We start from the raw sequence: 15069 nt of genomic DNA, 5'->3' as shown, positions 1-15069 counted from the left end.
CTCCAGAATATCCCATAGCCCAGTGTTTAAAGCACTCTCCTGAGAGTTGGAAGATGTAAGTCCAAAGCAGATGGAGTTGAGATTTGAACCTGGCTCTCCCACAGTCTAGGAGAATGTTCTAAATACTAGGTTACCCTCCTGCATCTGTGTTTTGTGCAGGGTTTGATCTATTAGGCTACCTGTAAGAACACCTACTTGCTCAGTTCCTGCAGGCAAGAGGCAGGGTAATGCCTAGTTGAGGATCCTACCAAGGCTTAGGTGTGAGCTAAGTGCCTGGGTGTCAGGTCTTAAGTCAGCCCAAGTCAGATTTTTAGGCACCTACAGGACTCAATCAGCAGAAATTTAGGTACCTATATGGTTAGGCAGAAGCTGAGTGGGAGTTCTGAGGATCTAAATTTTGGACTTAGGTACCTAAATCCCTTTGGAATCTAACCCTTAGTGCACCTTTGATCCTAGGTTCAGGCCTGAGGAAAATTAACCTGCTAGCCTGTTTGGAGCCAAGCTTGTGGACATTTCCCAATTAATGGTATCCCCACTGTTTCCTTAAGTACCTTTGAGTCTCTCTGCCAGTCCCTTACCTTTATCATTATTGATTTGTTTCCCTCTAACAGCCATCTGTGCTTTAAATACATGCAGTCAGGCAGAATAATATCAAACAGTTAAACTGGGATACACATGATATTTCTAAAAAGAATTAAAAACAACTGCTTCATTCTCCACAATTGGCATAACAATTGTCAGGAAAGGATAAACAAGCTGCAGGTGTTGGAAGTGAAACAGATACTTGGAATTGCTGGAGTTTGTTTTTCCTAAACATAAGAATAAATAGATATTTTAATAAGACATTCTTATTTTACACAAAGGAAATCAATAAAACAAGAAAGAATGAAAGTAAAGTCTCTTTGAGAGAACACTGTGTTCATACCTCACTCCATAACAATAGCCATCTAGAATGAAAACTGCTCCTTAAACTCAAGGGTCTCACAGAAAGCAGGCAAGCAGACTCCTTAGAAATTATACAGTGTAGTACACAGAAAACAATCACAATAGTTACATACAGCACAGAACTGAAACCTCTAAGAGGAACTATCATGCCACCCCATAATCAACTTCTCCCTTACTGCTAACTGCCTCCTTTCTTACCTTAGTTCTCTTTGTGGGATTTTGGGGCTTGCTTGCAGGGAGGGAGAATCAAGACTATATGTGGGGAAGAAGTCTTGAGAGCTTTCACCTGTGTAAGCAACCTTAGCTTATGTATACCAAGTTGTTTTGAGCACAGGCTGCAGTTTATAATCCATCTACTCTTGGGCCCAAGGCTCTGTGGGCTTGAGGTGCAATGTGAATGTTTTTTGATTGTTCATAACTCTGTGCACTGGGTTGGATTATTTGATTCACTGAGATATGAGTGAGAATTAATGGGAGAGGGGCTTCTTTCCATCTAATATTTAGGTAGGTTGCAAACAAGGTATTCCTGTTACTGATCGCTGAAGTTGGTTCACTTGTTCATCTATATATGGGGAACCATATCCCTATGCACATTTCATCAGCTTTCTTTTGCAATCAGTATCATTGTCAACTGCAAATTACAGCTGTGTTTCATGAGAAGCTGAGAGTAAATAATGAAGCCATGGCAAAACCTTAGCAAGGAAAGAATTTCCTCCATAAGCAAGTGGGAGTGTTCCCGTATAGCTAATGGTAGCAGCAATTCTTAAATCAAAGGGCATAATGGGACTATCTCTAGACAGCAACGTGCTTTAGATCATGTTCATGTCTGTATCTGTTTATACATATTGTGCTTGGACTATCCCCTTTTTCTATTAGCAAGATTCCCCTTCCTCTCCCCCCCATAGCTGAGCTGTGGAGAAGCTGAGAGGCTGTGGGTACTCGATGCTGATTAAATTCTGCTGACTGAGGAAGATGTCAAACTCTACCCAAAGCAGAAAGCCGCCAAGGAAAAGCTGCTTTTCTTTGCTTTTGACAGCTGGAGCCATGAATTTAAGCAGAGGTCTCACCTTCAGGCAAGTCAACAGCTGGGCAGAGATCAGCCCCTCTTAAAGGGAGAGTGCTCTAAATTTTCAGGAGTTCAGTGTTACCAAAAGGTGAAGAAGTTGAAGTACAGGAGAACATTCATTGGAATGAAGGAGGTGCAGCTGCTCTCTTTTTCCCCTGCCCCCCACTCCCCCCATATGTATATATTTTTTCTCTTGTTAAAGAACCACCAAGTGACAAACAAGAAAGAGGAAATGAAAGCCCAGCCAGAAATCCTACCAGTGGTGTTTTCTTCTCTTCCCCTGCCCCTTAAAATGTACGACTAAAAAATAAGGAGGCAGAATAAAAAAATTGTAGTGCAGAAATTCAGAGTCCATGAAATCTAGGTTTCAGAGTAACAGCCGTGTTAGTCTGTATTCGCAAAAAGAAAAGGAGTACTTATGGCACCTTAGAGACTAAGGAGCCACAAGTACTCCTTTTCTTTTTTCATGAAATCTAGGCTTCCTGAGAAACAAAAATGTATGTACTGAGCCTTATATACTCCTATATTTGTTAAGGCCGCCCACGTTGTGGGAATTGCTGGCTCAGTAGACTGGTAATGGGTTAGTAGAATTTTTTTACCACTGGGTTGCCTATTTAAGTCTAGCTCTGTACAGTGTTGATCATAAGGATTTTAGCATCTGATGGTTTTTCAGTTCCTTGGTGATATGAGTTTTCTGATATCCATTCAGTGGATAGATGTCCATGTCCCAAAAATCTGTCACAGCTGCCACTTAATTGACAATTAGGTGTTTATTGACTGTCCTAATGGGGAGATCAAGTACTGAATGGTCATTGAAACTGAATTAATCTACACAAACATTTTCTCCCTAAAAATTCCTGCATTTGCTACTACATTTTCAGCTCTATTAGTGACAGTAGTGGTGGAAGCCCTAGCAAAGACAAGTTTTGACCAATGTGCCAAACAACTAAACAAAAAAATATGAAATCGCATTTATATTTGATCTATGCCAAGAAAAATTAGATTAAATGCAACTTCTGTTAAGAACCAACCCAAAACTTTGCCCAGATTTGGGCCAAATCTAACCACCCACATTTTTTCTAATTCAGAAATGATGGGTAATTTTTTTCTAAAATTATATTTCTGTACTAAGCAGGTCTGCAGTTCCAGCTTTTCACAAGAATTAAAAATGGAAGGGTCAATATCATGAGAGGCTGTTTTCATGGAACCAGTATTTCAGCTCTGCTCAAGCAGGAAGGAACTGGAAACTGGTGCAAAGCCTGTTCTTATGAGATTTCCAACCGAGTTTTATCAATCCACATGGTTCGGCTAGAAGTTTGGCTAAGTATTGAACCTGCTGGGTATTTTTGTGAACCAAATTACTGAACTTTTAAGGATCATCCACCATCACTGATTATCATAGTAAAATCCAGGATCTAGCTGAAGTCATCCTAGGCCATCCACTGAAACACCATCCTTGTTGTGAGCACTACAGACAGGGTTTTGAGTGTGCCTAGTGAAATAAACTCAACCGCCACCACATCATGACATTTACAGCATGATGTCGCAATGTCCTGTGTTGTGACTTTAGTGTAACATCATGATAATGCATCCACATATTGTGTTGCAGCAAAGCATCATCATCTGGTGTTGCAATGTTGCTGCTATAGCTGTGCCAATACTCAAAGAAAGTCCACAAATATTCATTGTTTGTAAAAGAATTCACTCTGTTTATTCCCCTTCTGTGTTTGCTTCTCACTAATATTCTAGCAAACAAGTTTATTGGCAAAGATGATTGCAGAAACAGCACATTTAAGGGAATTCAGTAAAATATTTGAGGGAAATCAATTTAAAATTCACTTTCTGCAAACATTCACACTGGAAATCTGATTGAGTTGCATTCATCTAGCCGTACCATGTAATTTATGTGACCAGTCACATTTAATTTCAGACACTTATTATAATTAATGAATAAACTAGAGAAAATCATTGTGTGCTCATAGATGATTTTCCAACAGAAAAAATGTTAAATTCTTCTGATAAAATATCCATTAGGAATTATTCTCCTAACTCTAGTTCCCATATGTTTTGGAGATCAAAAGTGATTTTGTGATCTGCAAATCTCTCTCAAGCTCTGTGTGTAAGACATAGGATCACCTTATTAAAACGGGAGTCATCCTGAAAAATTTGCAACAGGTGGTAATCACAACCTCAGCACATAAAGTGCTAACCTAACAGTAGTGGGAGTTAGATGGCTAAAACCTTGCATGCTACATTGACGTTTTAGGGTATGTAAGTGTGTAAATTCATCAGCTTGGTGTGAAGGAGAATCAGGCCCTGGATCTTCTTTCTGCTTTTTGTCACAAAACAGACTCTCAGGGCTAGCTGAATGTAGATTTTGTATTTGACTGGACAGTAGCCTCCCACATTTTCATGCTCAGAGTATGTATTGGAGACAGCAATAGATAATTTCATCTGTGCTAGAGACTCTCTGTTCCTATTACCAGGAAATAGTTAATATTCTTCCCCGCTAGGGCCCACATGCACCTGCAGGTCTGTGGTGTGTGGTTTCTTCTCACGGCTGCATCTGTTACTCTGCAGCCTACATGGAGGTTATAAAGTGCAAATGGAGAGTTTGTGAGATTACCCTTTAGTGGTAATGCAGCCTCAAGGGCTAGTACAGAGGCAGTGAAACTACTATCTTAGAAGAGAAGCAATTTCTGTGGGGTGAGCAGTTTCAACGAAGCACAATTCTCAGCTGTTGTATAAGTGGGAAATACAGTATCTTCCATTTGAAGATCTCAAACCACTTTACATACATCAGTTAATGCATCTTTACAACACCCATTTGAAGTAGAAATTTGTTATTATCATCCTGATTGTCCAGATGAGGAAAATAAGCTAGAGAGAGGTTAAATAAGTTGTTTGAGGTCACAGATAGTAAGTCTGTGGCAGAGCCAGGTATGGAATTCAGATCTTCTGATTCCCAGTCCTGTGCTTTAGTCACTCAATCATCCTTCTGCTCCCATAGTTAGTTATCTAATAGCCTTAAGCAAGGAAAGAATTGTTAATCCCAACAGCTAAACCCCATAGTTAACTATATCAGCTAGCTCACAGCAGCCAGGGGATTACTGGGGTCAGTTGTTATAAGGGAGAGTTGTCTGCTAGCCCTGGGCAGAGGGAATAATAATTAGGATCATCTGTTATAAACTAGAGTCACATGTTCTGAGTAAAATGACAGCAAAAGGGCTTGATTCTTTCCTGCTTCTGAGGTCTGCTTGGTGCAGGAGCAGTGGAATATGAGTGTTGAGCTCATCAGGAAGCTGGTTATAACTCGCTGTTTCTGTGGACTGATCTACTTTGGCCCTAGCTCTGGCATGAGTTAAAGTAACCGCTAGATGGTTCTAGTTTATGCCAGCCATAGGATTCTGTTAGAGACTATGCCCCAGCTAAGGATCAGCACTTGAGGAAAAGTCCCCCTGCTATTCTTTACTTGCTCTCTCATTCCATATGCCATGGTGGGGTGGGGACAATTGGCATGTGAGCCAGATGCACTGGCTTTATGCCAGCTGAGAATGCCCTGCTATTAGGGGAATTTTTAGCCAAAGGCACCAGTGTAGGCCTCTATTCTTAGTAAAAATGTTCTGGTATCTTTAGGGCTACACCTTCTAAACAGAAAGAGGAGGCTTTCATCCAGAAAATAAGAGCACATGTGCACCCAAATATGGCATGACTGCATACACAAATCAGGCAAATGCAGACAAATGAAATTACCATACACAATTCCTGCTCCACTTTTGAAGATGAAGTTTTACTTAATGTCCATGCAATGAAGACAGCATCTCATTTTCAAGCAAAAGGAACTCATGTTATATGAGGCTATGGAGATGGAAGGAGATGCTGTCATTCTGTTTTCTGTGTGTTGCACCTTGAAGGGAAAATATTTTCCCTGCTTGCACAGTTTTGTTTTTTTGCTTCTGGTCCAAAATACAAGGGTTACAGAGGGAGCCTCTATGTTTTCTTATTCTCTCTCTTTCTCTCTCATGAAGACTTCATATTTGTATTTTCTTGTTTTTTGCTTTTCTTAATCTGAAATAAAAGTCGCCTAGGCTGTTTTATAAATGGGAAAACATAACAGTTCTTATTTCTGACCACACTACCTGGTTCTCAATTTATCTGCTTTGGAAGGCTAGGGTTTGAATTAACAGTCCTAGGATGATTATTATTATTTATATTACCAAACTACCTAGGAGCCCTAGTCATGATCCAGGGGCTGTACACACAGAACAAAAAGATGGTCCCAGCCCAAGGACCTTACAATCTAACTTGTGGCTTATGGATTTTTAAAGGTCTGATTCTCCTTTTAGTTATATTAGTGTAACTTAGTTGGAGATACTCCTGATTTGTGCTTGTATAAATAAGAGGAGAATCAGGCCCTATGTGTTTCAAAGCTGGTGCTATGCCACTAAGCCATCTGCCTCTGGCCACACAGGGAAGTAATGCCAAATTAGACAATAAAAGACATTGCTTACTTTGTATAACCTTTTATTTTCCTCCTTAAATTATTTTTAGTTAAACAACTTTCTGCTAAGGAGCTCTGTCTATGTACAGAACTGCTCTGGTCACCAGCACTGTTACTAGGGACTTGAGCTTTATGGCCCTCATAACACCGAAGGGCGAAGGTCAAGCTGTGGAGCCATTGTGCCAGCCCCACATTTCTTTTTAAACACATGTGAGAGACAAAGCTCCCCTGAGACCTCTATGGAAAACTGCCTCAGGGGGAGATGGGACAGAGAGCAAGAGAGCACTGGCCTGACAGATAAGCTACATCAAAAGAAGCAGGGAGCAGCTGTCCATCTGGAGAGGGGGTTTTTCTTTTTTCTTTTAACAGAGAGAGAGACTGTCTCAGAGAATAAATAGTCTTAAAGTATTTTGCATGCAAAGAAAAAAAGGGGGAAAAAGCAACTCATATGGAGGAGGGGAGAAAAGCCCCCACACCAAACAGAAGGAGGTGCTGCTTGCCTGGAATCTCAGGTTGAATCTCTTAAATCACTTTTAGTGCTTCCAGTCCAAGTTACTGCCTCTGTTTATAGAGTTAAAGGGGAGGCCCAAAGTGAACACACTTCCCAAATCAACATGAGAACTCGGGTCTGAATCAAAACTAATATCATAAACTTCAAAACTCTTTCATTCTGACAAAGCTTTTGTTCTGTGGCTGGGTCAATTTTAAGCCTATATCTCCATAAGGAAGAAACATAGCCTAATTCACAGACAGCTCACTGTATTTCACTGTAGTGTAGACTATTTAATTACACAAAATCTCCAGTGCACATAATAGCTAATAATAAGGTCTGTACATACTGATAACTGTTGATCATTAAAACAGTACAAAGTTACTCTACTGTTCTAACAGTAACACATTCCATGAACTTATTTTATTAATGTATTTAGCTTTAGATACACAAAAAACCCCAGTTCCCAGCCTTAGGTACTTTAACAGTTGCTACAACACACACACACACACCCCTCCCTCAGCCCAAGCAAATCCCAGCCCATATAATAAAGCAACCAGCTGACAGGAATATCTCCCTCTCCCCCACTTCTCCTTGCATCTCAGAGCACTTAAAAGGACACCAAGAAGTTTAGGCCTTAAATGTAGGTTGAAAATGTCCCTTTAAAGCTATATAATGACACCGATGTGTAAACTGAGAAAGTTCATTTGCTCTTTTGATAAGTTTTTTTCCACACCTCCAACCCATACCTCAAGGTTTTAAATTGTTTGAATATCTGAGAGGAGCTCAACCTGTAAAATTTGGATCTAGTTTTCAAGTTCTCCCCTCCCCACAATCTGATGGTGTTTTGATCCGCTTAGGTTGGGTCTGTAATATCTGTCCCAGTATGGTAGTATCTGAGCACCTCACAATCTTTAATGTATTCATCCTCCCTACACCCTTATAAGGTTGGGAAATACTATTATCTCCATTTTACAGATGGGGAGCTAAGGCTCAGATCCTCAGAAGTATTTAGGCTCTTAATTTCCACTGATTTCCATCAAAATGAGAAACAGCCTAAGTCCAAAGTCACTCAAAAAGTCCATAGCCGAGTAGGGAACTTAACCTGTGTTTCACAAGTCCTCGGCTAGTACCTAAACACTGAACCAGCTTTCCTCTCATGAAACTGAGACTGGATCCAGATATGAAATGCATCTTTGGGTCTAGAGTCAGATTCCAATCTCCTCCAAGTTCTGTGGTTTGGTTTGGGCCCATCTCCATTAAATATGGTATTTACATAACAGATTATAATGGCTGGATGGGGAAAGTAATAATCTTTTAAAACATGTATCAGGACATAACTTGAGGTGTTTAGAACAGAGTTCTCCTCCCAAATAATACAGATGTGCATTACTGGCTGAATACATTGTGGGATTTTTCTCCTTCTTTGTAGCACCTGGTTTAAGTCTTTATAGGAGGCAAGACACCAGACTAACTGGACCAGTGGTCTGTTCAGGTACGGTAAGGCCTATGGTATGTTTCTTCATACATATGGTTTAAAAAGATTCCTTCTGTAGAAACTTCAGTGAATCCTGCAGGTTGATGGAGGGTATGACCATGTTCATGATCCAGTCTGTGATGCTCACTAGCCCAAAGTGTCTTTCCATTTTTGTCGCACACGGTTGTGTACCATGATGCCATCCCACATCTATTCACAAATCCTTATGATTCAGGCTATCTGGCATCCAAAGTATAACTGGGCCATGGTGCACCTGTGTGTGTGTGTGATACTGCATGTAATACTTCAAGCCTCACTAGCTTGGGTAAAGAGACGTATGCATCTTTGGAACTGTTCAGGAGTTGTTGCCATTCTGGGTTTCATGTACTGCCGCCTTAAACTGAGAGCCAATTCTCTGCCTGCTACAGGGATATCTGAAAGGTAACTGCCATTTTGTGTTTCAGTTATGCTGCAGCAAGCTTGAGTCTGACCTGCACCCTCCTGAGCAGTGCAGGCTGGGGGCACAACATCTGCACCCTCCAATTCTAGGTCTACCTGGCCACCACATAAGCTAGAACAGCCTCAAGGGCTACACTAGCTTATGGCAGTTCCTCATACCCACCTATGGGACACTGGTTCAAAATACCCAGAAGACAGAGAGCATTATCCATATCCCCATCAGCCTCAGGATTGCCCTTGACACTCCCCTGCACCAAGTACTGCAACAGGATCTTTTATTCTGCCACTGTGCTGTTCAGAGGTATTCCTGGCTGGGCAGGGGGAGCATCCACCTGTGTTCTGGATCAGAATGTTACATGTGAAGTCACTGTGATCTCTTGATATCTCTCTCTCATCCTCCTCCATGGAGGCCTTATATTTGTTCTTTCTCTGTTTGAGTTCCTAAATCAGAAATAAGTCACCTTGACTGAGATATACATATTTCCCTCCTTGTGTGTGAGGGAAAAAACAACAAAGAATGACAAAAGAAGATTTCGCTCAGAATCTGTGACATCACCATCATCCATATCAGGTTGCAGTCCGGCACTTGTAAAATTCACATCAACCCCACAGACATATTTCCTTAATTTCAAGGATGTGATGGTAAGGAAAGAGTTTATCTGTAGTGCTCTGATTTACATGGCAGTTTTAAGCACCAAAAAATCAGACTACCACTTGGGACCCCAGGCCCTTGTGCTGTCTTGGCAATTCACAAGCCTGCCTAATCTCCCCTTCTAGATGTGAGGCCAGAATGGGAAGAAGCCCATACCCCAATCCTTCCAGTGAGCTCAGGATTCCAGTTTTCCACAAAGCCCCACAAACTGCCAAAGTCAGTTCTGATTGCCTCATTGAAAAGCTGAGTGCTAGTTTTTCCCAACAATGCGCTAGTTGCCATGAACTGTGCTCAATCTGTAGCACTAAGGTGAAAAGTTTGTCACTGATGTGGTACAAAACTGTGTGGACAATTCATAGTGTCTCTCTCTTTCCCTTGTAACAGATCAGACTAAAGCCAGTACTTCAGTGATCCCTTTGTCTCCCAGGTTGCGTCTATGTTAGGGTTTGGGGGTTGTTTTTGTTTTTTTACATTTCTCTCTACAGCTGTCATTGGTTCTGCTCCATTGCTGGCAGCAATGGTAAGAGCATAAGTATAGGCCTTGAGTCTGATTCTCAGCTTACACTACTATAAATATGGAGTAACTCTATTGACTGGAGATTTACTCCAATGTATCTGAGATCAGAATCTAGCCTTTGTTTGGAATCCATTTGGACTTTTGGCTAAAATCAAGCATGTATAATCTTGCTTAATCTTATATAAACCTGTTTAAAAGCCTGTGCAATGTTGCAATAGTTGCCATCCATGGGTTGCCTTGATTAACTAGACCTAAGGCAAAATGTGTGGGGCTAGAGAGAGGTGTTCCTAATGGCTGTGCTGCATAAATTCTGGCATTTGCTTCGGCTGGAGGTCCATTGGAGCTTGAGTCTCACCATTTTTAGCATGGCATACTTCTTGGGTTATTTTTAAAAAAAATTCCCTATAAAAACACTGCAGGTTTGGAGGACAAACCTGAAGAATGTTAATTGATTAGGGAAAGACCCGCAGGAATTTCACAGACTGGGGAGAAACTGAAGATTTTTCAAGATCTCCATGAGATTTCCTTTCTCCTCGCTCATCAGCGCTTACTGTGTGTGCTTTTCAGGACTAGAAAATCCTCAGGCCAGAATCCTCAACACACAGCTACACAGGGAAAGCTTATGTGAGGAGCGACAGTGTTAACTCAACATCCTCATCAGAAAGTATAAAACCTTCTGCAAAGGCCTTTAGAAGCTTTATTACTTCATATATTTTACTGCTGCCTGTAATGAAAGGGTTACAGTCTCATAGAATGTAACAGTGCGGGCTGACTTGGCTGGAACAGACATTAACTTCCACAGTAAATCTGGCAGGAGCTGGTAATTACAGAAAAAGCAGCCAGGGGTCATGGCCAGCCAAGGCTCTGGGGTAACAGAGCAGAAAATCAAAACAGAGGGGGAGGGGAAATCATGTTCATCATAGTCTTAGGGCTGAGGTCGGTCTCCTCCAAACTGTCAGGAGCCTGTTGTCAATTGTTATGTTTAAAAGGAGCCCCTGGAAGATGAGGTAATAATAATGTTAAACATTAACTGTGTTAGTGCTCCCACTGCACTGTAAATTCACCTCCACCCCAGCACAGTTGGGAATGGCAGAGCACTTTGTAGAGACAGTCAGAAAGTGCAGTTTTCTAATTGTGCTTTTAGATTTGTCCCTTTCTCCACTGAATTGTGGCACTAACCCTGGACTCAGGCTCCTGCTTCTTTGATTGTGTACTCCCACTTCAGAGCCCTGGTTCAGCTCAAAGGTCACTGTCCATATGCACACAATCCTCATCCCACCATTGGTTCCGTCTCAGCAATGGGCTAATGTCTGTCTGCATACTTGCAGTGTTGTTTTCAAGGTGGTGGTGAGAGTGCTTATCCACTCACTCACTAACATCAGGACAAAGTCTCAAATGCAGAATGGCAGAGAATGCGCTGACCTCCTCATGATAAAGCCTTGGAAATAGGGAGATTGACTATATGACTGCCTTGCAGGCTTCCTGTCTTGCATGGGAACACTGTGTGTTGGAGCAGCTGCCTTCTCTTATTTTGAGGGCTGGACCTTCTTCCACACTTACTATTACTGCTTCATAACCCTGACCACTATTGGGTTTGGGGACTTTGTAGCTCTGCAGAAAAACGAAGCTTTGCAGAAGAAGCCACCGTATGAGGCTTTCAGCTTCATGTACATCTTGGTCGGTTTGTCTGTGATTGGGTGCTTTCCTAAACTTAGTTGTCCTTACGTTTTTGACTATGAATTTGGAAGATGAGAGGCGGGATGCAGAAGAGAGGGCATCCCTGAGGAGAGTCAGGAACAACATCCACCTGAAAGCTAAGGAAGCCAGTAAGATCAGAGATGCTATTTTTCTACCCATAGAAGACAGGACAAGTCAAAAGAACCTCATCCCACTGATGCAGGAAGATGCTGATAGACCAAGACGCCACTCTTCAAACTCTACCGCCAGAGTCCCTTCCTTCTGCACGTGTTTGTGCTACAGACCGCGGCTATGTGAGAGCCCTGCCCCCTCCCATCCAGAGACCCTCAGCTGCCACACCAATCCCGTTTACTATAATTCCATTTCTTACAAAATCGATGAGGTCTCTCTGAGCACGAGGGATCCCACTGGTTTCTCCTCCCCTGGGAGCACTTTATCGTCCAACAGCCCCAGCTGCAGGGAACACCACCGCCTGCGAAGGAAATCCATCTAAATGTGCATGCTCTTTGGGAATTTTTACTCTGAACTGTATTCTGCTACTGAAGTCATACTTTGAGGATAAATTATTAACTGATAAAAAAAAAGTGCAATTGCAGAGTCCCGTACTCCAGGGTCTTGCCTTACAGCTAATCTAAATTGAGGCCTGTCATATGGCTATATCTCTGAAATACAAATACTACCATGTTTCATCCATGAAGATGGTGGGGACAGGGGCATGGCAGTGTGGGAAGAGGTGTAAAATGCAGATCTGTTTACAAACTGTAAAATTCACCTTCCCCTGAGTAAATCAGAGGCTTTTCAGCATCCCTGTGGGCTTCTCTCACACACAAGCAGACTCTCCTGCTATGCTGTTCCTTTCCCACCCCCATTTAAACTCCTCATGTCTTAACACAGTTACTGTGGTTAAACACATGATGTATCATTACAAAAACAATATGAGACAGACTGGAAAGTTGGGTTCTACCCCTGGCTGCATCAGTGACTTGCAGCATGTCCTTGGGCAAGTCACTCACTGTAACCTCTCTCTGTCTCATTTTCCCCATCTGTAAAATGGGGATAAAAAACCCTACTTTAGACATGTGCTGAGCCTTAATTAATTCATGTTTATAAATAACTTTTGTTAGGAACTTTGAGATGCTTTCAAGACAAGGCCAACAGAAATGTAAAATATTATAATTGATAGTAACAATTAATGAAGTTTAATACACTTTCAGGTGCATCTGAAGTTATATTATCCTCTTGAAAAAGTCATCACAACATATAATTCTACATGCCTTATACACAGTCTGCTCGCTTGTTTTGCAACTGTGTTCTGCTTCAAGGAACAAGCCTCGTCACTATCTCCTCTAGGCTAGAGACTAGAACAAGAGCCCCTTTAGCTGGAAACTGGACTCCCATCTAAGGCTGAGTGACCATGGATAAAGCTGGAAAAAGTGGTTTGTTTACTCATTACACTGTAATTAACTGCGCGCATCTGCCTCTTTTAGTGCATTATGTGTTGTCTAACTGAAGCGGAGATACACTAAGATGGAAACCATCTTATTAAAAACTCAGGGCTATGAACTTACTCAGAGAAAAGGGCATTGTAGCACCAGCAAGAAGGTCCAAGCGTCAGCTGAAGGTCAGGAGCAGCACTTCTGTCTGTGGTTTCCAGGCTGTCTGACACTTGCTGACTCAATTTATTCTTTAAGAAATGTTGGTTTTACAGTAAAATGCCCCACACCTAAAATTTCCATTGGCATATTAATGTCTGAAATTGCCCTTTTGAAGATAGCTACTGCTAAAGGTAATTGGGCCTGTTCTGTGTTCTCTGAGCCTCATGCCAATTTAGAACTGAACGTTTGTATTCATTTTTCATGTTCCATTTTCATTAAGATGAGAAATTTTTTGGAAGGTTGTGTGGACTAGAGTCCAATCATATGCCTCCATATGGTCCTCATTTATCTCTGTTCAGGTACTAGTAGATCTTAAGCATCTGTGACAAACCATGAAACAAGGGGCCAAGGTCAGAGGTGATGTGTGAGGTGATATAACTTGCACATCATTAAGAGGGCGTAAGGGATTTTTAAGTTGGTAGAAAGTGTAAGAAAATATAAGTTAAATCCTTTCCTCCTGCATGTTGCTTTTCCTGATGCACCTCTGTCTTTCAGCCCATCAGCATTTAAGTTACAAAAATGTAGAATTATGTAAGTGGCAGATTGGTCCCACTGTTGTGCGTAACTTTCCTGGCTTATACGCTACCTTGGTGGAATTAGCTAGTGAAAGGATCAGAGTCTTCGCTCCCACTCCTTTACCTAGAGGCCTGCCTGACCTCGAGGACTCCTCTTTCACTCTCCTGTGTGGAAGAGTCATCCTAACCCCGACAAGGCTGGGCCCAGGATTCCTGGGGGGCTAAACTCCCAATGGTCACTTAGGTCAGGGTCTAGGGTGTTCCCACTCCATAGTGCTCTCTCCATTCTGAATGCTTCCCTGACCCACTGGGCATTACATATAGTTCAAGCAAATACGCTTTATTAAACAGCAATCAATTTAAAAAATAAGGAAAAAATGGGAATGGTTAAAGGAAAACACATAACCCAGCTCTGTGGCATGGGGACATCACAACCAGCATCTCTGGAATGTAAGGGAAGTTGACAGCCTGTTCCTCACACGGCCCAGGCCTCCGGCCCGGGCCCTGGTTATGTTGCAGGGATGCTGTGGGTCAGACACTTAGTCTGGCGGTGGCCACACGCCTTCAGTCTCTAGATGGCAGGGCCCCTCTTCCCAGCATCAGGGCCCCCATCCCTCCTCCACAGTTACAATCCCCCTCCAAGGTTGGCCTGCAAGGCCTCTTGGCTGGGGCTTCTCCCTGAACTGGGCCCACTGCCCATAGTCCCCCCTCGCTCTTCTGAGCTGCTCACACCAGCTCCAGCCCCAGCTCCACTCTGCCTCAGCACTACTGCTGCTCTGCCTCCAGCCCCCTGGGCTGCTCCTTCTGGCTCTGGCTGGTGCAGCTCTGCTCCCCAGCTCAGCCCAGGCTCCTGCTCTCTCCTTAGCTCAGCCCCACTCTGGCCGAGGCAGCTCCAGCCAGAGGTGAAAGTAAGCTGGTATGCCCCGGTACGGCGTACCGGCAAGAGCCAGTGCACCGTACTGGGGCAGCCCGGCTTCCCCAGGGGGCAATTTAAAGGGCCTGGGGCTCCCAGCAGTGGCTGGAGCCCCAGGCCCTTTAAAATGCCTCCAGAGCCCCACTGCTGGAGCCCTGGGGTAGCGGCTGCAGGGCTCCAG

At 42.7% G+C, this 15069-nt stretch overlaps 1 pseudogene; it reads left to right on the top strand.

Moving 5' to 3' along the window:
* Nucleotides 1–12298, top strand: part of LOC140913617 (potassium channel subfamily K member 9 pseudogene) — a 33896-nt pseudogene extending 21598 nt beyond the window's left edge.
* The last annotated feature ends 2771 nt before the right edge of the window (nucleotides 12299–15069 follow it).

The sequence above is a fragment of the Lepidochelys kempii genome, chromosome 6 (genome assembly GCF_965140285.1).
Source record: "Lepidochelys kempii isolate rLepKem1 chromosome 6, rLepKem1.hap1, whole genome shotgun sequence".
Classification (NCBI taxonomy): Eukaryota; Metazoa; Chordata; order Testudines; family Cheloniidae; genus Lepidochelys; species Lepidochelys kempii.
The sequence above is the reverse complement of the archived record's forward strand: the minus strand, read 5'-3'. Positions and strand labels throughout refer to the sequence as shown.